Source organism: Lithobates pipiens, unplaced genomic scaffold (genome assembly GCF_037356315.1).
Source record: "Lithobates pipiens isolate NorthernLeopardFrog02 unplaced genomic scaffold, aLitPip1_a1.2 Scaffold_8, whole genome shotgun sequence".
Classification (NCBI taxonomy): Eukaryota; Metazoa; Chordata; class Amphibia; order Anura; family Ranidae; genus Lithobates; species Lithobates pipiens.
Window position 1 is genome coordinate 340,360,849 of NW_027507903.1, and position 24,673 is coordinate 340,385,521.

The 24,673-nt window shown below is 46.0% G+C and overlaps 1 protein-coding gene across 1 annotated transcript in view; it reads left to right on the forward strand.

The window, feature by feature from the left end:
• The first annotated feature begins 5,915 nt into the window (after window positions 1-5,915).
• The window catches only part of FGF1 (fibroblast growth factor 1), a 224,014-nt gene continuing 205,256 nt past the window's right edge, over window positions 5,916-24,673 (forward strand). The window contains exon 1 of the mRNA XM_077473117.1: window positions 5,916-6,516. The gene's annotated coding sequence lies outside the window, so the exon portion shown is untranslated. The remainder of the gene's footprint in view (window positions 6,517-24,673) is intronic.

The following is a 24,673-nucleotide window of genomic DNA, read 5'->3' on the forward strand; positions in this document are numbered from 1 at the left end:
TGTAATTTAGCAAAGCACAAGCTGTTGAGAAGGGGTGTTAAAAGAACAACAGCAGAGTTGTTTTTATAAACTTACTATATACTGTATGCATTACACCTATCTATCCAGTAGATGGCACTGGAGTGTTATAATGTGTATTCTACTGTAATGTAATCAGAGGAAGTACCTTCCTTATTGTATTATATGCACTTTGTTAGTCCTGGTCCTGTTTCTCATGTTGTAAGACATGTTCTGTAATCCTCCATAAAATGAAAGCGTATTGCTGCAAACACGAAGCTTCCAGCACATTATATAAATACACTGCACAACATGCATGACCCTGGCATTGCCCCCGCCATCCAATGATCCTGGGTGCAATGCTTTGCAGACTCCTGTGAAAACAAAATAATAAACGCACATTTTTTTCCTGCATTTTATTATTTGTTTTAAAGGTGATCCTAGCATTCAAGTATAACTAAAGGCAAAACTTTTATTTATTTATTTATTTATTTATTTTTGTTTTGGATAGAGTGCAGAGGGATTAGAATGTATGTAAGTTTTTATTGCGGTCTGCTGTTCACCCTCTCTATTTGTCCTGTTTACTATTATATTTAAAAGTGATGTTTATCTGTGAAGATCTGAACAAGTTTTCCACTGAAGCTTTCTACGATTTGCAAGATGTCATTTGGGTCGAGTGGCTGTCTGCCAACGCTGCTGAGTTTGTAATTTATAGCTGTCTCACCACAACTGGATCAGTTTTAGAGATCACATTTGCAATCCTTATATTGGGAAGGCAGAACAGAACCTGCAGTGGATTGCTTTTCAGAGAGTGGATAAACAGTGGGTTCTAGGCAGTCAGGAAGCAATCCTGCTGCCTCCTGAATGCCCTTTCTTCATTTGTTTTGCTTCTTTTTGCTGAATGGTGGTTTTGAATGGAATGGATGCACCACAACCACAAGTCAAGTGTTTGGTTTGCAGTTGTGACAGAGCCCCACTGACTTGAATGAGTTTAACAGTTGGTAGTGCCTGTCAACTTGAGAAGTCATATAAATTTGCAGCGACACAAAGTTAGGTTTTAGGTGGGTAGTAAAACATCAGCTCTTACGCCTATTTTTATTGCTCCCTTGTGAAAGAGGCCTAAGGAACACCACCTTCAATTGACTTATAAAAAAATTAAACCCTTCTGCATCTTCCGTCTCAATTCACAGGTGTTTGTGCATTCCCCAAAGATTTTCATGCTTGTTAGTCTGTGATACCAGAAGAGTCAGATGCTCCGATACACAGTCTGAAATTTGCATTAGCTTGGATCACGGTGCCACTGATCTCCTTACCCATTTGTTCTCACAAAGCAGGCAGGTCCTTGGGGTCTAATCTGTGTTCTGCCATTAAATGAAGAAAGTTAAAGAAGAAATTTAGCCTGAGAGGTCTGTCAACGGAGGAGTTGTAAAAGGTATTTTCTCCTCTCCAGTTTTTTATTATATTTTTCTTGTTTTTCTGGTATTTTGTTACAGCTCTGTTTAATGAATTAGCTGTAGATTTTGCACAGCTAAAAACGAAAGAAGTTAGCTATTTGATTAAATTAAAAAAACACAAGTTTGTACAAAATGAGAGAGGTACTTGCCAGTAAGTACAAAAAAATCCCCAGAACACCCACTATCAATCAGAAGACTGCTTTTGCATGTTCTAGCATGCATTTGCAGATTTATGTGGGAGCTGTACAGCTATTTCAAGGTACCCTTGAAATGCGCATTCCTACTGTAATTACTGAGTACCAACAGTGAAACATATATAGTATAAGAATTAAATGAATGAATGAATGAAATATTTGTGTAGCGCACAACGTGAACCGAATCGCTTCAAGGCGCTGTGAGGAGCTAGGTTGTCCATCCTCTAGAAGAGGAAGGTCTTACGTTTTTTCCTAAAGGCCAGGTGGTTTTCTTCCAGGCGGATGTTGGTTGGTAGAGCGTTCCATAGCCAAGGTCCTTGGACAGCAAATCTCCAATCTTAGATTTGTAGCGGGATTTAGGCACGAGGAGGAGGTTTTTGTTGGCTGATCGAAGACTGCGGTTTGGTGTGTAATGATTTATTTTCTCAATTAGGTATTGAGAAGCATTTCTATGCACGCATTTGTAGGGTGAAGCAGAGGGTTTTGAATGTGATCCGGTTCTTTACGGTTAGCCAATGTAGGTCTCTCAGAGAGGGGAGATGGATTCCCAGGGTTGTTTTCCGTCATTAGCCTTGCCGCCGTGTTGTGGATAAGTTGTAATCGCGCAAGTTGATATTGTGGTAATCCTATGTAAAGCGAGTTTGGGTAGTCCAGTCGTGAATTAATGACTGTTCCAACTACCACTGCTTTGTCATTCTTTGGGATAAAAGGGATGAGTCTGCATAGTAGGCGTAGCAGATGGTGAGAACCGCTGACTACTGCTCCTATTTGAGCATCCATTGACATTTGTGAGTCCAAAAAGACCCCAAGACTCTTGGCCTTGGTCTTTGGGGGGATGGTCTGCCCAAAGATGGCGGGTGGTGTCCAGAGGTTTTTAGTTGCGGAATTATGGTTGGGGTGTAGGATAAGAAGCTCTGTCTTTGATTCGTTGAGTTTGATGGAATTGGTGGTCATCCAGTCTTCTATTAAATTGAGGCAATTTTCTAGTCGTTGGTGGTGATCTCTTTGTCCAGTGATACGGAAATAAAGTTGCGTGTCATCAGCGTACGAGTGTAAGCAGAGGTCTGAACGTCTGGTAATTTGGAGGAGTGGGTGGATGTAAATGTTGAAGAGGACTGGTGACAAGGGTGATCCTTGAGGGACTCCGCAGGCGACTGCCTGGGATTCAGAGTAGAATGAGAATGTCCTTAAAGAAAAGAGACCCAGGAACAGTAAAAATAAAATAAAGCAGAGCTGGCTTAAATACGCACCTTCATCCCCAGCTACCTCCAACAGTCATTAATTTCCACTACTAAATGTAATTAGTCTTCCAGGTTAAATGATGGCCAGCATTTAACCAACTTCCTGTTAACCCAGACAGTCATGGGCCAGCACTTCGTAGCGATGTCATCATGTAGCATGGGCTTACAGTACTCCTGGAATAAGTAGAGCTCAATCACTACTGCTCAGGCCAGGCAGAAGAACTGCCCACTTGTAAGGGGGATTGCGACTCTTATTGTAGAGCTACAGTATGTCCAGCCAGTTTTGATCACACATGATGTGGACTGCTAGGATTGTATGAGGTGTAGTTTTGACAGACTAAGATGGCTTGGTGAGCTGGAGGATACTGATAATCCCATAAGGCACTGGGGCAAAGAGAAGAGGTTGTCACATGCTGCTTTTCCCGGGCTGAGGAGAAGAAGTGTGAAGGGTGTTCTGAGAGGACTGAATGCACCATCAGCTACTGGCAGACTGCCCACTGCTGTACCGGTGAGGGAAAGGGGCACAGTAACAGACATCTTGGGACATTGGAGCCACATATGTTGGAGGAGCCAGCTGCCTGAGCAAGGGGAGCGATGTTGCAGACACTGACTGGGTACACTTCACATACTGAGCAAAAAGAGGTCACCTGCTGACAGAGGAGTTGGTGAAAGGCCACTGGCCAAAACAACATTATACTTTGACCAAAGAGGGCAGTGTTGTCTGCAAGTAACACAGAGTCAGTGCTTGTATCAGTTTTTAAAGGGACATTAACCTGAGTGCTCTGATATAAGAGTCGGGCCCCAACAAGCTAGCAAACAGGAGGGGGGGGGTTATATTACAGGTTGCTGGATTGTCATGGAGCTGTAGTACTCCCCAGTTAGGACTGTCCCATATCTCTTTTGCTACCAGGGTACTGCATATACATCTGTAAGTAATATTCCACACCCTGCCAAGTGTGTCTGAGTCAACCCAATACTCCCTACAGTGCTCATAAAAACCTAGACATGTAGTATCCTCTACCATAGGTAGGTGCTGGAGTGAGGATTTTGTAAGGGAAACTGCCAGTGCAGGTAAATTTGGGCAGGCCTATGCTTCAGGCTAGGCCTGCTTGTTTTGATCTGGGGCAAGGAGTGATTAGTGCAGCAGTGGGTGTGACCACCTGTGCTTTAGTTCTGAGGTGCTGCCCCTTCATCCAGGCAGAATGTTCTGGAAGGGGGCAGGGCCTAGGACTGGAGTGGCAGGCAGCCCATGTAAGGAGCCCTGACCAATCCCCAACAGGAAATGGCACAGGGCAGGCCTCCCATATAATCTGAGGTAACAGCCCGCTGGGGAAGAGTTGTTGGCCGGAAGACGTGGAGAATGGAGTATTAGGCAGCAGTAGGGGCCCCATCCCCATCTGGGGGAGGGTGTGAGGCCTAGCAGAGAAGCCCGGAAGAGCTGGGAAGGATCTTCATCTCTACATGGTCATGCATGAAGTGTCCTGGAACAGAGGGGCTGGAGAAGCTGCCAGAATGTATGTCCAGTTAAAGTTCTCCATCATGGACTCGGGGGCAGAAGAAGATCGGTGAGTGGACCACAGTGGAGTTCTGAATGAGGCATTTCAGGGGATCTGGGTCAGAGGAGAGACTGTGGGGAGAGTGTCAAATCATTGCAGCCTGAGGGCCCCAGGATTTGCAGGCCGGACTAGCAAGGAGCAGTAGTCCACCAATCAGCACATGTTACTAAATTACTAGGCCGCCGGGGAGAGGTACTGCAGACCTCTGGTCTAGTAACAGTGCAAGCAATTCTAGCCAGCAACTGACACTCTTCAGAGTGGTCTCTTTTGTCAAAAGAGGATGATGTAACAGTAAGAATAATAATGATCTACGGTGGAAGTTTGTGCAGGAGGGTGGAAGTCCTGGGAGCAACAGTGTGCAGAAAATATGCAGAGGAGGAAAAATAGTCTGCATGGTGTTATGCAGGGGAAGTGACTGTAGATATTATGTGTACATCAGTGCTTCACAGCTCAACCTTTCATTCTGATTCTTAAGTATGATGGCAAAGCAACTGTTCTATGGGCATCCCATATTTCCTTTCCCCCAACCAAGTTATATCCCCCAATAAACAAAATAAAACAATGGAAATGACTGTTCATTGTCTCAGAAGTGATAGATGGAGGTCTGGCAACGGGGTGACATGGTGGATGTTAGTTACTAGTAGCAACCAAGTGCTACAGACATAGTAAACATGGCTAGAAAAATGTTTGCACTGTACTTAAAGAGGAAGTAAACCCTAATGGGTTTACTTCCTCTTTCATTCCCTGCAAAGGTAAAGCATAATGGACTACTATGCATCGCATAGTAGCCCATTATGTGTCACTTACCTGACACAGGAGCCAGCGAAGTCACTGCTGTCCCCTGCAGTCTGGCGCATCTATCTTCTCGGTGGGTCTTGCCGCTCCGCCGCTGTCATTCGGCGAAGCCGTGATGACGTCACTCCCGCTCATGTGCACGTGAGCCACCACGCGCGGCATATCGCCGTTGACGGGTGCCGCGCTCAGTGCGCCGCTGTCTACGGCGCATGCGCCGTAGACAGTGGTGCCTGTCTTTCGGCAAATATCTCCTAAACCGTGTAGGTTTAGGAGATATTTCTTGGACCTACAGGTAAGCCTTAATCTGGGCTTACCTGTAGGTCAAAGTGTGTTGTAAGTGTTTACAACCACTTTAAAGCACACACGCACAAAAGTAAACCCTTGCACTGAAAGTGGACCTATCTAATATTTTTGCATACAACCAGGCAGCGTACTCTATATTATAATACATTGCGTGCTATAACAAGTGTACACTGGAAAATCCCTACAACAAATCATCAATTATCCCCTTTCCCCCCACAGTATTTGTATGTAGAGGTGTGTACATTTAAACAACCAGTGGACCAAAGGCAAGATACCAACTAGCCTGTAAGAAGATAAATGAAATATTTATTAAATAACAGCAATCACTTTTTCTCGTAGTAATTTTTCAGTTTCAATGCATCTTGTTGGTTGAGTCTTACTTATTTAATGTGCAGTAAGCCGGATGGAGTGTCTTGAGGTGACACATCTGATAATAACCTTGAACCACTTCTAAGGCACTCATCCAACCCTGAAAATAGCAGCAGTAGCAACAACACCACACAGAAAAAAACAGATGCAGAGATCATTGTCCATATTTTGCTTGTTCTTCTGTCATAATGCCAAAGTCCCAGATCATGAGAGACTTCACCACAGTCTGCACTGACTGGGAATGTCCAGTGGGAGAATGCTCTGGGCATGCACCAAACTGTGCCAAGTGATCTGGGAAATACGCTATAGCTGTAGTTGGTCTCATTTATTGCGTATTTTATCAGGAAAGATATTTTCTTCTCCGTAACCTCAGTTTATGTCAGATTAGTGGATTCATCTATAAAAAAAAAAAGTTATGACAAATTACTGCTAAGGGAATAGACCACACATTACACTGACCTAGTCTACGCCCAAGGTTATATACTTCTTTCTATTGGAGAATGGATTATATTCCCTTTTAAAAAACATCCTGTATTTAAGAAGCAGTAGCAAGCAGCACCTCTGCAGACAGCCGGAGACGCACAATCCTGAAACACACAAATTTGAGGTAAGAGGCAATATGTCATTCTTAAACTGTTCGATTCTATAATAATATGGTATCACTGCTTGTGTGGTTATGGTTATACCAGTGTGACTTCTAATTACTTTTTCTGTTGAGCAGATGGAGCAGTGATAAAAGCAGAATTTAAAAAAAAGTATCTGTTCTCTTTCATATTTGAGCTGCACTGGCTGTTGGAAAGGGATAAAATAATTGAGACAGCACAAAATGCTCTTCTTTCAGACACCGTCCTGCATGGGCCAGTAGTGAATTGCAGTCTGCAGATGGAGCAAAGGAAAAGGGAGGGTGAAAGGGCTGCTGGGTTGTATCTAGAAACCAATTGCATCAACAAACTCAAACAATCATTTTCTGGTATATCTATATAAAATATGAAATTTAGTATCTATGCTTAGTGAAATTTCATATTTCTAAAATTTTAAATTTAGTATCTATGCTTAGTGTATTGATATGCTCTCATGTAATTATGGTTGTGTATCATACTATTAAATATATTTTTGAAGCCACGCATGGTTGTGCACCACACCAACTTTTTATTGGCAATACAACATAAGACAAAGCTTTGAAAAATACAAGACAACTGTGTGCTCGTACAATAAACAGGAGATGGAAGAGTCAAATATCTGATGCCAGGCAAAACCTAATCTAAACTTTTGATATACAGGGAAAAAAACTAGTACCTCTGGTCTTTGCTCTCTTTGTGCCATTGGGTAGATTTTGCACTACTTCCTGGCTTAATGATACAACAGAAAGTTAGGGAACCTCCACGATGGGAACGTGGAGAGTGAGTATCTAATTCTTCCCACACGGTGTTTTTATTGTCTTCTGTAACTGTTGGTGAGATTCTGCACTCTTCCTGTCCTGGTGATACAACAATAACTTAACTCAGGATTTGATAGCAGTTTGGACCCCCCAACCTAAGCATATTTCACAATACCAACATCCTAGTGTAAAGATTCTTGAAAGCACATTCTTAAAGCATAACTTTACCTTAAAGAGGAAGTTCTGCTTTATGTCCTCCTTCCGTCCTCCTCTACTACATTTGGCACAAATCTGGACTTTTTTTGGGGGGGGGGGGGGGGGGGGGGGCAGGTACCTTGTTTTGATAGGTACATACTCTCACCTAGGCAATCCGAATGGATGTTCAGCCCCCTCTCTTTGCTTGCAGTCTTGCAGTCTTCTGGGATTTGCAACGGGAAGCCAGGTGTAAAGCCGCAAGGGATCACAGCCAGCTTCCCACATTAAATGTGCCAATGCCGGGGACCCAATGACCAGCAAAGAATTGGCCCAGGGGTGAGGACAGCACAGGTAAGTGTCCTTTCAAAAAAAGGGATTAGCTACAGTATTTTTCTATCTAGTATGACTTTAGGTAGGACTTTTAGTGCACCACATCAGTTATTGTTACATTGACTGTACACCAATCCTTTCATAACTTTTAATCTCATATCATACAATTATCATTTACAGAATAAAAACTACATATTTTTGCTAAACATTCCTCCCATGATAGTGAATGGAATGTTCAGCAAAAATAAATACAGTTCTTATTCTGTAAACAATAATTTTATTAAGTATAGATAAAAATTTAGAATTTTTAAGGATTGGTGTAAATTGATAATAATGTATGTGGTAGCCTGAAGTCCTTAACAACGTGTTTTCAATAACTCACTGAAAATCTGCCCACTGAAGACACAGAAAACAATAATGGTTAGGGGTGCACCGAATGGAAATTTTGGTGCCGAAACCGAAATTGATAATGTAGGATGCACTTAGCCGAAAACCGAAACCGAGAATGGCAATTTACATTTTTCTTATATTTTTATATATAATTGTATTATATTCAACTTTTTAATTAATATGATCAATTTAAATTAATATTCATTTATTGTTGGCCATTAGGAATGAGCTTGGTGTTCAAGTCGAATGCACGTTCGACTCGAACACTGGCTGTTCGCCCGTTCGGCGAAGCCTGAATTCTGTGGGCTGTTCGCGCCAAATTCGTGTGGCGCTCACGGCCCTCAATGCACTGTGCCATTGCAGTGCATTGCTGGCTCATGATTGGCCAAGCATGCACTGTGACCGCACATGCTTGGCCAATCACAGCGCCGGCAGCGAGGAGAGCCATAATTGGCCACAGGCAGGATGCCTATATATTACCTTTATATTTTAATACTTCATTCATGAAGTTCCAGGCCACTCCGTCGAGCGCCTTCTCAGAATCTAGGGATAGGAAAAATCCTGGCTTTTTGTGGCATGTTAGCCAATGGTTTATGTTTAGTGCTTTAATTGTGTTGTCTTGCCCCTCTCTACCTGGAATAAATCCCACTTGATCCAAGGGGATGAGGAAAGTTAGTAGTGGTAAGAGTCTATTAGCTAAAATCTTAGCATATATCTTTACATCCACATTAATTAACGATATTGGTCTGTAATTAGAAACCTGGGAAGTGTCTTTGCCGTCTTTGGGTATTACTGTTATGTGTGCTTCTAGCAGTTGTCTTGGGGGGTTTTGTTCAGAGTGTAGCGATTGAAATGTTTTCAGAAATCTTGGTTCTAGGATATCGGTGAATGATTTATAATATTGTAGTGGTAGTCCGTCGGGGCCTGAGGCCTAGCCTAATTTCATGTCTTTTAGTGCTTTGTCAAATTCAGGACCAGAGATAGGGGCCTCAAGTTCCGAAGCTGTGGTCTCTGTTATTTGAGGTGGGCTATATGTCTCAAGGAATTTTTGAATACGTACTTTTCTTTTGTCTGAGTTGAGAGGGCATTTAGAATTAGATGGAATGTTATACAAAGTGTGATAGTATTGTTCGAACTGTTTGGCGATCTCCTCATTCGAAGAATGGGATGTCCCTTGGCTGTCTCTTATGCCGCGTACACACAGGCGGATTGTATGGCCTACTTAGTCCGCCGAAACACATTTCAGCGGACAGTCCGCTCGTGTGTGGGCTTCAGCTGACTTTTTCAGCGTGCAGTCTGGCGTACTAAGTATTTCGGAATTTCCGTAATACTGTCCTCCGTCATACTTTGGTTTCAGCGGACAATCCGCTCGTGAGTAGGCTAGTTCGACGGACTAAGAATGGCGCATGCTCAGAAAGGATTTACACGGCGGAAGGTTGCATTGCTGTGTATTGGACTTCCTATTTCTAGTCCCGTCGTACGTGCTGTACACGTCATCGCGCAAGCTTTCAACGGACTGTTTGTGCATCCGTGTGTGGTCAATTCCGTTCATTCGAAAGTATGACGGACTGTCCGTCGGATTGTATGACGGACTAAGTAGGCCATACAATCCGCCCGTGTGTACGCGGCTTTATTTGATGTATTGTTGAAGCTGCCTTTTTACTCTGAACTGCTCTTGCCAAGAGTCTCCCACTCTTATTTCCCTGCTCATAATAGATTTTATGTCACATACTGTATCTTGGTTTTCATACTGAGTTCTTCTGATAGCAGTGTTCTTGCTTTAGTCAATTCCTCGAATGTGGAGATCGTCAAAGTTTTTTTGTGAGCTGTCTCCAGTCTGTGAATGTGGTCTAATAAAGTTCTTATTTTGGATTGGTGTTCTCTTTTAAGAATGGCTAGTTTTTTAAATAAATTCTCCTCTAATCACACACTTGTGCGCTTCCCATTGTGTAAGATATGTGGTCTTGTCATTTTCATTTTGTGCAAATTAGTCTTTCAAAATGCCATTGAAGTGGCTTACGTCTGAAGGGTCTTTGTACAATTCTTGATATAATATTTCACAGCAGGGCCTTTTCCTGTGCCCATCTAGAGTAACTGTGAGGACTTATTGTGTTGTGGCACCAGCACCACCACCACAACCACCAAAGGCCCAATTTTTCTACCACTGTTCAACAATGGCATGTAATTACAATTCTTGATATAATCGTTCACAGCAGGACACTCCAGTGCCCACCAAGAGTCACTTTGAGGGATTACAGTGTTGTGGCAACACCAACACCTTAGGCCCACATTTCTGCAGAGCATATAGGGCAGGCCCCTACTTTCAAACATCCAACTTACAAACGTCTCCAACTTGCAAATGGAAGGAGACAACAGGAAGTGAGATGAAAAAAGACGGACGGCAAAACAAATTATACAGGGGTGATAACCCTTCCCTATGTTCTCCTAAAAGCTTAAAAATAGATTTTTTGACTGGAGCTACACTTTAAAAATGTCCCAGTTCAAAATTACAAACAGATTCTACTTAACACAACAAACCTACACAGTCCCTGTCTTGTTTGCACCACCTGTATACTCCTGTTCTGAGTATATAGGGCCTGGGGGCCCCACGCCTTTCCTTTTTTTAATATGGGTACGGGGTTCCCCTTAATATCCAAGACCCAAAGGGGCTGGTAATGGGCAGGGAGGGCTACCTATGCCATTTTTCTCAATGATTTTCATCCGTATTGCTGGAACCAGATATTACATTAAAACCGCAAGCAGTTTTAAATGACTTTTTTTCCGTTAAATGTCATTTTGTGCAGGGACTGTTCTAAACACGTGCCACTTCACAGGCATACTATAGACACCCATAGGCACGATATTTAACCACTTTCAGACCGGACCAATTTGCTGGTCAAAGACCAGACCACTTTTTGCGATTCGGCACTGCGTCGCTTTAACTGACAATTGCGCGGTCGTGCGACGTGGCTCCCAAACAAAATTGACGTCCTTTTTTTCCCACAAATAGAGCTTTCTTTTGGTGGTATTTGATCACCCCTGCGTTTTTTATTTTTTGCGCTATAAACAAAAATAGAGCGACAATTTTGAAAAAAACACATTATTTTTTACTTTTTGTTATAATAAATATCCCCCAAAAATATATAAAAAAACATTTTTTCCCTCAATTTAGGCCAATACGTATTCTTCTACATATTTTTGGTAAAAAAAATCGCAATAAGCGATTATTGATTGGTTTGCGCAAAAGTTATAGCGTTTACAAAATAGGGATAGTTTTATAGCATTTTTATTAATAATTTTTTATTATTTTTTTTTTACTAGTAATGGCGGCGATCTGTGATTTTTATTGTGACTGCGACATTGTCGGGGACCCATCGGACATTTTTGACACATTTTTGGGACCATTGTCATTTATACAGTAATCACTGCTATATAAATGCAGTGATTCCTGTGTAAATGACACTGGCAGTGAAAGGGTTAACCAGTGGGTGGCAGTGTAGGGGTTAAGTGTTCCTAGGGGTGTGTTACTAACTGTGGGGGGGTTGGGCTTTCATTTAGTGTACACTGATCTCTGCTCCAATCACATGGAGCAGAGATCAGCGTCACTAGTTGCTAGGCAGAATGGAAAAATGTTGTTTACACAGCATTTCCTCCATTCGGCCGCTCCGTGAGACGATCGCGGGGATGCCCGCGGCGATCGAGTCCGCGGGTCCCGCGACCGGACTCACGGGGGTCCCGACCAGCGCGGGAGCGCGCCACGGGCGGCGGCGAGCCCGATGGCAGGGCGGCATCGAATATTGGACGTACCTGTACACCAATATGCCTGCCCGTGCCATTCTGTCTACGTATATCGTCGTGCGCTGGTCGGGAAGTGGTTAAAGGAGTATTTCACTTTTTTTTTTCACTTTAATCATCATTAAAATCAGTGCTCCTGAAAAAAAGGCCGTTTTTAAAAACATTTTAGGCATTGACCCATGTTCCCTGGGGCAGGAGCCAGGTCCCCAAACCCTTTTTAGGACAATATCTTGCAATATTATCCATTCAAATTAGCACTTTTTATTTCGTACGTTCGAGTCCCATAGACTTCAATGGGGTTCTAAAGTTCGCATGAATTTTCGGGCCGTTCGAAAGTTCTGGTGCGAACTGAACCGGGGAGTGTTCAGCTCATCCCTACTGAGAGCCAGGAAAGGCACCCAAAGCAGGAGCAATAGCCTGCACCCTGTCAGTTCAGAACAAGTGCTCCAGTCACACAACCCAGCCAAGGGAGAACTTATGTGTTTTATGGAGGGGAGAGTTCTGTCCTGGGGGGGAGCTGCACTGGGAGGTTGTTGTACTGGATGGGGAAGAGCTGTACTAAAGGGGCTGAGCTGTAAAGGGGGGGGGGGGCTGTACTGGAGGGGAGAGAGCTGTACTGGGGGGGAGTGCTGGGGGAGAGAGCTGTGTCGGTTGGAAAGAGCCTGTACTAGTGGGATGGGGTATTTTGGCTTGGTAATATTTTTCTGTATTATTAATCAGAAATCCTGCACTTATCCACCTAAATAAAAAGTGGCTAAAACAATGTGTGACCACACAAATTCCTGTTTCTGAGGGGACAGCCATGGCTGTTATGTTCTTTTCAATAAGAGTTCTCCTGGGCTTCTTCTTTGCCTTCAGCAGACTGATTAAACTGACGGACCGCATCTCAGCCGAGGTCTACCAGCACATGAAATGCTGAGGACCTTTTTTTATATGCTGGGCTGAGTATTGGATGTACCTTTGAATGATAACAAGACTAAACCATTTATGGATGATATCTTCTTCCTCCTGATAAACACAGGGATGTGTGGAAACCAGAAGTGATTTTGATCTCTATAACTTGAGATCCAAAGTCTCTGGTAAGAGGCGTGAGTTGATGTATGCCCAGTACACAAGATCGGAAATTCAGCCAGCAAAACACAGATGAGAAGTTTTGGTCGGGCTTTTGCTGGCCGAATTCCAGCCAGCAAAAAATTGAGAGCGGTTCTCAATTTTTCGGTCGGAAAATGTTCCTATCTGAAAATGCATTCATGTGTATGCAATTCCGATGCGCAAAAACTCACGCATGCTCAGATTCAAGTACGAGACGGGAGCGATCAGTCTGGTAAAACTACAGTTTGTGATGGACATATCGTCACGCTGAATTTTTTTAAATAGTTTAACGCAGCACATTCTCTTCTTCTTTAGAATGCTAGGAGAATGAAGTTGTTTTGCTGCTCATATTCACACAGAGTTCTCACAAACTTCTTTCTTTATTATTTCTCGTGATCTCATGAATAATCTTTTTTTTTTTTTTTTTAAGCCAGATCTCCATAATAACGTTAGTATTTTTTTTATTGTAATTTTATTTTTTAATCAAGAACTTTTTGCAATATTTTTACATTATTTTCTAGTCATCTCCATCATTTTATTTTTTTGTGTGTCAAGTTTACACAACAACATTATTATCTTATTTTTAAAGCTCAAGGAGGTTGGTTGGTGTCCCTTGTTAATTTGACATTGTATTTTTTAAATGTACCTGTCTACTCACAAACAAACTGTCCTATTTGAAGAAAAGCACATAGGCAAGTATTTTCAGAAAAAAATCTCCATTTATTCTGGCTGATAACAATATAAAGAAGGCAACGCTGGAGAAACTGCTGGAATTTGCGAAGCCTTTCTACCCCAGGGCACACTTCAACTATTTGGAAAATAAAATTGGTAGCTTGAGAAGTTCATATACTTGGAAGCACAATCTGGTCTAGGACTCCCAGAGATCATGAATAGAGATGGCTTTGCGGTTCGCCCGGCGGTCGGTTCGCCCGGCGGACATATGCGTTTACATTGTGAAAGAACTTTGACCCATGATGACACATCCATCATAGGGTACAGGACAGCCAATTGAGACATTTCAGCACATGGACAATTGGACATTCCCCCTACCTTATAAATAGACATGATCTGGCAGCCATTTTACATTCTGTCTTATGTCAGTGTAGGGACAGGACGCTGTGTGGAGCAGGGAGAGACTGTAGTGACACAAATCACTAGCTATTAGGTCCACAAAAGTCCTTTTAAGGACTGGTATAGGTGTAGTACAGTATAAAGGGTTCGGTACACTGTTGTGCTGGTGATTGCTGAGTGCACTGCTGACTGATTCTGCAGCAGTCTTTTGTCAGTGTAGGGACAGGATGCTGTGTGGAGCAGGGACAGTCAGTTTAACCACTTAAGGACCGCCGTATTGCCATTGTACGTCATCGCAATGGCACAGGCAGGCACAAGCACGTAGATGTACGTGCCTGCCTTCCAGCAGGTGGGGGGTCCGATCGGACCGCCTCCCGCTGGATACGGCGGTCTGTTTCCCTCCAGGAGCGATCCGTGATGAGGGGATGGCCGTTGGTTTCTGGCCACCCCCTCTGGATCGCTCCTGACCAATGACGAACTTCCTCCCACTGTGTATTGTTTACACAGGAAGGAGGAAGTGATGCCATTAACCCCCTGATCACCCGGCGGGTGATATCAATTAGGTTTTAGGGTCAGGGTCTGCGTCGCCCCAGGCAGCGCTAGGTTAGTGCCAGTACCGCTAACACCCACACGCAAAGCATAAACCTCCTGTAGTGGTATAGAATCTGAACAGATCAATATCTAAACTGATCAGATCTATACTAGCGTCCCCAGCAGTTCAGGGTTCCAAAAAAACGCATTGTTAGCGGGATCAGCCCAGATACCTGCTAGCACCTGCGTTTTGCCCCTCTGCCCAGCCCACCCAAGTGCAGTATCGATCGATCACTGTCACTTACAAAACACTAAACACATAACTGCAGCGATCGCAGAGTCAGGCCTGATCCCTGCGATCACTAACAGTTTTTTTGGTAGCATTTTATATTTAAATCCGGAAGGCAGTGCTTGGTTTTTGGGGTCCCGTACGTGGCTAGGCTCCCAAAAAGTCCCCCACATGTGGTATCCCCGTACTCGGGAGAAGCAGCAGAATTTATTTTGGGGTGTAATTTGACTTATGCCCATAGCATGTGTGAGCAATATATCATTTAGTGACAACTTTGTGCAAAAAAAAAAGTTTGTAATATTCCCGCAACTTGTGGCAAAATATAAAATATTCCATGGACTCAACATGCCTCTCAGTAAATAGCTTGGGGTGTCTACTTTCCAAAATGGGGTCATTTTGGGGGGTTTTGTGCTATTTTGGCATTTTATGGCCTTCGAAACTGTGATGGGTAGTGAGGAGTCAAATCAAAAATTTGCACCCTTAGAAATCCTGAAGGTGGTGATTGGTTTTCGGGGTGGCGTGCGCGACTAGACTCCCAAAAAGTCCCACACATGTGGTATCCCCATACTCGGGAGAAGTAGCGGAATATATTTTGGGGTGCAATTCCACATATAACCATGGCATGTGTGAGCAATATATCATTTAGTGACAACTTTTTGTAAAAAATTTTTTTTTTTTATTTTTTGTCATTATTCAATCCCTTGGGACAAAAAAAAAAATATTCAATGGCCTCAACATGGCCCTCAGCAAATAGCTTGGGGTGTCTACTTTCCAAAATGGGGTCATTTGGGGGGGTTTTGTGCCATCTTGGCATTTTATGGCCTTCAAAACTGTGATAGATAGTGATAGGTAGTGAGGAGTAAAATAAAAAATTTATGCCCTTATGCCGCGTACACACGGGCGGACTGTCTGGCCTACTTAGTCCGCCGAATCACATTTCAGCGGACAGTCTGATCGTGTGTGGGCTTCAGCGGACTTTTTCAGCGTGCAGTACGGCGGACTAAGTATTTCGGAATGTTCGAAATACTGTCCGTCGTACTCGCATTTCGGCGGACAATCCGCCCGTGTGTATGCCAGTCCGCCGTACTTTTGAAATGAGCGGACTTTTCCCGCCCGGAGAAAAGTCCGCTCATTTCGAGCGGGTATCCAGGTAGGCGGGGCCCGCGAAGGAGACGTCACTGGCCCCTCCGCCTGGTATGGACTTAAAGGGGAACCCCAACGCCGAAAAAAAACGGCGTGGGGGTCCCCCCCAAGTCCACAACAGACCCTTGTCCGAGCACGCTACCCGGCCGGCCAGGAAAGGGGGGCGAGCGAGCGCCCCCCCTCCTGAGCCATACCAGGCCGCGTGCCCTCAACATGGGGGGGTGCCTTGGGGAAGGGGGGGCCGCGCGGCCCCCCCACCCCAAAGCACCTTGTCCCCATGTTGATGAGGACAAGGGCCTCTTCCCGACAACCCTGGCCGTTGGTTGTCGGGGTCTGCGGGCGGGGGGCTTATCGGAATCCGGGAGCCCCCTTTAATAAGGGGGCTCCCGGATACCGGCCCCCCACACTATGTGAATGAGTATGGGGTACAATGTACCCCTACCCATTCACCTGTAAAATAAAAGTACCAAAAAAACACACCACACGAGATAAAATACTTTATTGCACAGCTCCGGGGGTCTTCCGTCTTCGGGGGTCTTCTCGCCGGACTCCTCCACTATCTTCTTGTAGCTCTTTTGCTAGCGGAGGAGTCCGGCTTTCTTCCTCGCCGCCGGCCTCTTCTCCCGACTTCGGGGGTCTTGTCCCCCTCTTCGGTTCTTCTGCCGGGCCACCGCGCCTTCTTATAGCTCTTTTACAGGCGGTGGTCCGGTCTTCTGTCGCCGCCGCCGCAGCCGCCGCCTTCCGTTCTTCTTCTTCTCCTTCTTCTTCTTCTTCTTCTTCTCCAGGAGATGTTGCCTTGACGATCTCTCCGGCCGGAATGCCAGGGACGCACTGCGCGGCCACTTATATAGGGACAAGGGGCAGTGTCACATGGCTTTATGTCACATGGGTTGGTCACATGGGTTGATGTCACATGGGGGCTATGACATCGTAAGGGGGCGGGGTCACCATGTGACACCAACCCATGTGACATAAAGCCATGTGACACCGCCCCTTGTCCCTATATAAGTGGCCGCGCAGTGCGTCCCTGGCATTCCGGCCGGAGAGATCGTCGAGGCAACATCTCCTGGAGAAGAAAAAGAAGAAGAAGAAGAAGAACGGAAGGCGGCGGCGACGGCGGCGACAGAAGACCGGGCCACCGCCTGTAAAAGAGCTATAAGAAGGCGCGGTGGCCCGGCAGAAGAACCGAAGAGGGGGACAAAACCCCCGAAGTCGGGAGAAGAGGCCGGCGGCGAGGAAGAAAGCCGGACTCCTCCGCTAGCAAAAGAGCTACAAGAAGATAGCGGAGGAGTCCGGCGAGAAGACCCCCGAAGACGGAAGACCCCCGGAGCTGTGCAATAAAGTATTTTATCTTGTGTGTTGTGTTTTTTTTGGTACTTTTATTTTACAGGTGAATGGGTAGGGGTACATTGTACCCCATACTCATTCACATAGGGTGGGGGGCCGGTATCCGGGGGCCCCCTTATTAAAGAGGGCTCCCGGATTCCGATAAGCCCCCCGCCCGCAGACCCCGACAACCAACGGCCAGGGTTGTCGGGAAGAGGCCCTTGTCCTCACCAACATGGGGACAAGGTGCTTTGGGGTGGGAGGGCCGCGCGGCCCCCCCTTCCCCAAGGCACCCCCCCATGTTGAGGGCACGCGGCCTGGTACGGCTCAGGAGGGGGGGGGGGCGCCCGCTCGCCCCCCTTTCCTGGCCGGCCGGGTAGCATGCTCGGACAAGGGTCTGTTGTGGACTTGGGGGGGACCCCCACACCGATTTTTTTCGGCGTTGGGGTTCCCCTTTAAGTCCATACCAGGCGGCGGGGTCAGCGACGTCTCCTTCGCGGGCCCCGCCTACCTGGAGACGCGCTCAAAATGAGCGGACTTTCCTCCACGTGTGTGGGCGAGTTCGTTCATTTCAAAAGTAGGGCGGATAGTATGGCGGACTTAGTACGCCGTATTAGTCCGCTCAAAAAGTGGTGTGTGTGGTCAAGTCCGTTCATTCGAAAGTATGACGGACTGTCCGTCGGATTGTCTGATGGACTAAGTTGGCCAGACAGTCCGCCCGTGTGTACGCGGCTTTAGAAATCCTGAAGGCGGTGCTTGGATTTCGGGGTCCCGTACGCGGCTGGGCTCCCAAAAAGTCCCACACATGTGGTATCCCTGTACTCATGAGAAGCAGCAGAATGTATTTTGGGGTGTCATTTCACATATGCCCATAGCATGTGTGAGCAATATATCATTTAGTGACAACTTTGTGCAAAAAAAAAAAAGTTTGTAATATTCCCGCAACTTGTGGCAAAATATAAAATATTCCATGGACTCAACATGCCTCTCAGTAAATAGCTTGGGGTGTCTACTTTCCAAAATGGGGTAATTTGGGGGGGTTTTGTGCTATTTTGGCATTTTATGGCCTTCGAAACTGTGATAGGTAGTGAGGAGTCAAATCAAAAATTTGCACCCTTAGAAATCCTGAAGGTGGTGATTGGTTTTCGGGGTGCCGTGCGCAACTAGACTCCCAAAAAGTCCCACACATGTGGTATCCCCATACTCGGGAGAAGTAGCGGAATATATTTTGGGGTGCAATTCCACATATAACCATGGCATGTGTGAGCAATATATCATTTAGTGACAACTTTTTGTAAAAAAAAATTTTTTTTGTCATTATTCAATCCCTTAGGACAAAAAAAAAAAAATATTCAATGGGCTCAACATACCCATCAGCAATTTTCTTGGGGTGTCTACTTTCCAAAATGGGGTCATTTGGGGGGGGGGGTTTGTACTGCCCTGCCATTTTAGCACCTCAAGAAATGAGATAGGCAGTCATAAATTAAAAGCTGTGTAAATTCCAGAAAATGTACTCTAGTTTGTAGACGCTATAACTTTTGAGCAAACCAAAAAATATACGCTTATTGACATTTTTTTTACTAAAGACATGTGGCTGAATAAATTTTGCCCTCAATGTATGACTAAAATTTAGTTTATTCGATTTTTCTTATAACAAAAAGAAGAAAATATATTTTTTTTTCAAAATTTTCGCTATTTTTCCATTTATATCGCAAAAAATAAAAATCGCAGAGGCAATCAAATACCATCAAAAGAAAGCTCTATTTGTGGGAAGAAAAGGACGCAAATTTCGTTTGGGTGCAATATTGTATGACCGCGCAATTACCAGTTAAAGCAGCGCAGTGCGAAATTGGAAAAAGACCTCTGGTCCTTAAGGTGTTTATTGGTCCGGGGCTGTAGTGGTTAATCACTAGCTATTACAAAGGTCCTTTTAAGGACTGGTATAGGTGTATAGGGTGCTGGTGATTGCTGAGTGCACTGCTGCCCGATTCTGCAGCTGTCTTTTGTCAGTGTAGGGACTGAGGGACAGTCTGCAAATCACTAGCTACTAGGTCCACAAAGGTCCTTTTAAGGACTGGTATAGGTGTACTATAGGTGTACAGTATATAGGGTTGTACACGTATAATCTACTTTTTTTTAAATATAGAAAGAATATTATACTTGACTGCTGCCCGATTCTGCAGCTGTCTTTTATCAGTGTAGGGACTGAGGGACAGTCTGCAAATCACTAGCTACTAGGTCCACAAAGGTCCTTTTAAGGACTGGTATAGGTGTACAATATATAGGGTTGTGGTGCACTGCTGCTGACTGCTGTGCTGCTGATTGCTGCCCGATTCTGCAGCTGTCTTTTATCAGTGTAGGGACTGAGGGACAGTCTGCAAATCACTAGCTATTAGGTCCACAAAGGTCCTTTTAAGGACTGATATAGGTGTACTATTTGGTGTGCAGTATATAGGTGTGTAATAAACGTATAAAATATTTGCACATATAGAAAGCATAGTATAGTGCATTTCCACTGTGCAACATTGTGACTGGTGAGTGGTTCTGCAGCGATACTACAAAGAGTGACAAACGCAATAAAAAAAACTGGTGTGAAAGACCAGTGGCCCCAAAAAACGACATACATACTGCACTTCTCGAGAGACTTTTGTCAGAGGGTCATTTAAAAAATGACAGGCAGAGGAAGAGGCAGGCCCTTCCGCAGGAGTGGTAGGGGTAGGGCAGGAGCAACAGACTTGAGCCAAAGTGGCAAATTGCAGAAGGTGCATGCGATTACATCAAAGGACGCACCAAACTTGGTTGAGTGGCTCACTCAGCCTTACTCTTCTGCACCCTCCTCATCCTCTCGATCTGCACCCTCTTCACTCTCTACTGTGTGCACCCCCAAAGACACTACCACCAACACCACCACCACCATATACCTTCCACTTGAGTCACAGGAATTATTTTTCCGATCCATCACAAGACATTTCTGATGCGCAGCCACTCTTGGCATTGGATCAGGAAGAGGAGGTAGCAACAACCACCACTCAGCAGTCTGACGACAGTACCCAGATCTGCCCAAGGAGGAGGTTGGTCCCCGCTGTTGCTGCCTACTCCGAGATCTCTAATTATAGCAGTGGGGAAGGTGACGTCGATGATGACGTGTCTAGTGATGTCACGTGGGTGCCCACAAGAGAGGAAGAGGAGGGGAGTTCAGAGGGAGATATGGACCAGCAGATAGGGAGGAGAAGCAGGCGGAACTTAGATTGCACAGGAGGGACAAAGCAGACTGCTAATGTATCAGGAGCGAGGCATCAGCCATGTACGGTCACATCTGGCGCTCCCAGGATGCCGGCACATGGCTCCGCAGTGTGTTTTTTTTTTAACGTGTCCGCTGCTGACAATAGTGTTGCCATCTGCAATCTTTGCAGTCAATGCATAAGTCGCGGTAAGCCCAACACTCACCTAGGGACAACCGCCTTAAGAAGGCACATGAGCTGCCATCACTAAGCCCAGTGGGAGCAACGGAATCGACAAAGCCACACTCCAGGCTATCACCGCCCAGCTTCGTCTTTTACTTCTCCTTCTCCTCTATCCTCACAATTGTCCTTCACTCCACCTTCCATCGTGCCATCCTCACGTTTTTCTGGAGAAAGACAGGCTTCCGTGGGCCAAATGTTTGAGCGTAAAAAAATGATGACGCTGCATAACCCTCTTGCCCAACGGTTGACGGCTGGCTTGTCAGAACTGATAGCCCGCCAACTACTGCCATATAAACTGGTGGACTCGGAGGCCTTTTGAAAATTTGTGGCCATTGGAACACCACAATGGAAGGTCCCAGGAAGGAAGTATTTCTCACAGAAGGGCATCCCAGAGCTATATGACCATGTTCAGCGGCAAGTGAATGTATCTCTGGCACACAATGTTGGTGCCAAGATACATCTGACCACAGACACGTGGTCTAGCAAACACGGGCAGAGAAGGTATATCACTTTTACTGCCCACTGGGTGAACCTTCTGACGGCCGTCAAGCATGTAACCCGTGGCACCCATGTAGATTTGGTTTTACCGCCATGAATTGCATGCAGGCCTGGCTCTTCTTCTCCTCCTCCTACTCCATCCGCCTCCCTCTCCTCCTCGGCTGACTCCTCCTTTTCCGCTGCTAGCGTCTCTTCCGCTGCACCGCCCAAGCTCCCCAGAACCTATTCGACATGTCAGGTGAGACGTTGCCATGCTGTGCTGCGTCTGTTGTGCCTAGAAGCCAAGAGCCACACTGGCCCTCCACTCCTTTCAGCTTTGCATTCACAGGCAGATCAGTGGCTAACACCACTCAATTTGACAGTTGGTAAAGTGGTGTGTGACAACGGTGCCAATCTGCTTAGTGCATTGAAACAGGGCAAAATTACGCACGTGCCATGCATGGCACATGTCTTAAATTGGTCGCGCAGCGATTCGTTGTCCAATACCCTGGGGTCCAGGACATCTTTCGTCAGGCAAGGAAAATCTCGGCCCATTTCAGAAGATCTTACACGGCCATGGCTCACCTTGCTGACATTCAGCGGCGACACAATCTGCCGGTCAGACGTCTTATTTGCGATTGCCCGACGCGATGGAACTGATAGGCTGCTCCAGCAGAAACGTGCAGTTAATGACTACCTGGACAAACTCTGCGGCAGAACAGGTTCTGGGGAGCTTGTTTTTTTTTCACCACGCCATTGGCTGCTCATGCACGACACATGCAGACTTCTGTGGCCATTTGATGAGATCACCAAACTGGTCAGTCGCAGCCATGGCGCCATCAGTGACATGGTACCTTATGCCTTCTTTATGGAGCATGCATTGCGTCGTGTCATTGATCAAGCCGTGGAGGAGCAGGAAGATGAGGAAGTCGCAATGCTGGATGAATTCCCGGGGGGGGGGGGGGGGCTACTCTATCTGAGACAAGTCAACAACAGGAGTCTGAAGAGGAGTCAGAGGAGGTTGGTGCCGGGGCGGATGAGGAGGAGCAAGAAGAGCATGCTTTAAACCTTTCTGGGATCCCTGTTGTTGTGCGTGGATGGGGAGAGGAGAACGACGAGGATGACATTATCCTGAATGATGAGCAGGAGCCAGGCCACCACACCGCTTCCAGTTTAGTGCAAATGGGGGCCTTCATGCTCCAGTGTTTTAACAGGGACCCCCGTATAAAAAGCATAAGGGTCAAGGACCAGTACTGGGTGGCAACATACTCAGACCCCTGGTACAAACACAAAATGGTGGAAATGTTACCACTGCCACAGAGGGCTGTCAGAATGGAGCACTTAAAGACCTTGCTTCGACAACTGCTGCATTCTGCTTTTGCGTGCGCTGACAGAGGAGGAATTCCCACTCCCAGAGAAAGAGTTGCAGGTACCAATCCAACAGCGCCTGCAAGAAGAGGGCGGTTTGAAGATGTGTTGGTGACTTCTGATATGAGGTCATTCTTTCAGCCGACCCATCGACAGGTGTCATCCGGATCCAGCATCAGGGAACGCCTAGACTGACAGGTGTCCGACTATATCGGGTTAACGGCCCATGTGGACGCTCTGAGGAGTGATGAACCCCTGGACTACTGGGTGGGCAGGCTTGACCTCTGGCCAGAGCTTGCCCAATTTGCAATGGAACTGTTGGCTTGCCCCTCGTCCAGTGTCCTGTCCGAAAGGACGTTCAGCACAGCAGGGGGGATCGTGACTGATAAGCGCACTCGCCTAGCTCAAGACAGTGTTGACTGCCTGACATTTATAAAAATGAATGAGGCATGGATCTCAAAGGAATTCAACACATGTGACCAGTAGACCATGTACATGCATAACTCTATAAACAATTTATTTAATCGAGCACAGGGATCTTTTTTCTACCTTTGGCTCACTTCCTTGTACAAAAAAAGCACACCGTACTATATGCCCGTACCCTCCTGTTTGAAGAGGATGAGCGATGTCATATTTTTGGGTCCCACAGCGAGTTGCTGGTATCACTGCTGCTGTCAGTGCTCTCTATCTTGGTGCTGGTGTCAGTGCTCTCTCTCTATCTCGGTGCTGGTGTGGTGTCAGTGCTCTTGATCTCGGTGCTGGTGTGGTCTCAGTGCTCTCTAACTCGGTGCTGGTGTCAGTGCTCTCTATCACGGTGCTGGTGTGGTGCCAGTGCTTTCTATCTTGGTGCTGGTGTCAGTGCTCTCTATCACAGTGCTGGTGTGGTGTCAGTGCTCTCTATCTCGGTGCTGGTGTGGTCTCAGTGCTCTCTAACCCAGTGCTGGTGTCAGTGCTCTCTATCTCGGGGCTGGTGTCAGTGCTCTCTATCTCGGGGCTGGTGTGGTCTCAGTGCTCTCTATCACAGTGCTGGTGTGGTGTCAGTGCTCTCTAACTCGGTGCTGGTGTCAGTGCTCCCTATCACGGTGCTGGTGTGGTGTCAGTGCTCTCTATCTCGGTGCTGGTTTGGTCTCAGTGCTCTCTATAATGGTGCTGGTGTGGTGTCAGTGCTCTCTATCTTGGTGCTGGTGTCAGTGCTCTCTATCACGGCGCTGGTGTCAGTGCTCTCTATCTCGGTGCTGGTGTCAATGCTCTCTATTACGGTTCTGGTGTGGTGTCAGTGCTCTCTATCTCGGTGCTGGTGTGGTCTCAGTGCTCTCTATCATGGTGCTGGTGTGGTGTCAGTGCTCTCTAACTCAGTGCTGGTGTCAGTGCTCTCTATCACGGTGCTGGTGTGGTGTCAGTGCTCTCTATCTCGGTGCTGGTGTCAGTGCTCTCTATTACTGTGCTGGTGTCAGTGCTCTCTATCACAGTTCGGGGGATCATATCCTGCACCATCTTCATAGCCTGCCCTGACCTTTCCTCTCCTCCATGGCCTTCATGTGCTCCTGAATTGTCAAAATTTCACAGATAAAAAAAGAATGCTTGTCGTTGTCGATCCCAGATTCACTTAATATTTTTGTTATGTCAGTGTCTATGGGGTGGGACTATGTGTGCACATCTAGTAAGTATTTTGTGGCTGAAAATATGACCTGGAGGCTTTTAAGGTTCGCCTGCCATTAAAGTCAATGGGGCCCGCCATGAACTTTGCGGTTTGCAAACTTTTGGCCGCGTTTGCGGTTCGCGTTCGTGAAACATCCCGTCGGAAGTTCGTCCATCTCTAATCATGAACAGCAGCAGATGACATATATGTCCCCAGGCTGTGGTACATGCATCTTCTGTCAGACCAGACTGAACCCAGGCCATCACTTTCTTGTCT